We start from the raw sequence: 324 nt of genomic DNA, 5'->3' as shown, positions 1-324 counted from the left end.
GGGTAGACCTGTCCTCCCCGCCGACCCGGTCCCGGGTAGACCTGTCCTCCCCGCCGACCCGGTCCCGGGTAGACCGGTCCTCCCCGCCGAACCGGTCCCGGGTAGACCGGTACTCCCCGCCGAACCGGTCCCGGGTAGACCGGTCCTCCCCGCCGACCCGGTCCCGGGTAGACCTGTCCTCCCCGCCGACCCGGTCCCGGGTAGACCGGTCCTCCCCGCCGACCCGGTCCCGGGTAGACCTGTCCTCCCCGCCGAACCGGTCCCGGGTAGACGTGGTGGCCGGCCGGGACTCGGGATCGGGGGCGGGCGCGGTCGGGTAGACCT

The sequence above is a fragment of the Opisthocomus hoazin genome, unplaced genomic scaffold (assembly GCF_030867145.1).
Source record: "Opisthocomus hoazin isolate bOpiHoa1 unplaced genomic scaffold, bOpiHoa1.hap1 HAP1_SCAFFOLD_232, whole genome shotgun sequence".
NCBI lineage: Eukaryota > Metazoa > Chordata > Aves > Opisthocomiformes > Opisthocomidae > Opisthocomus > Opisthocomus hoazin.
This window is presented reverse-complemented; position numbering follows the sequence as displayed.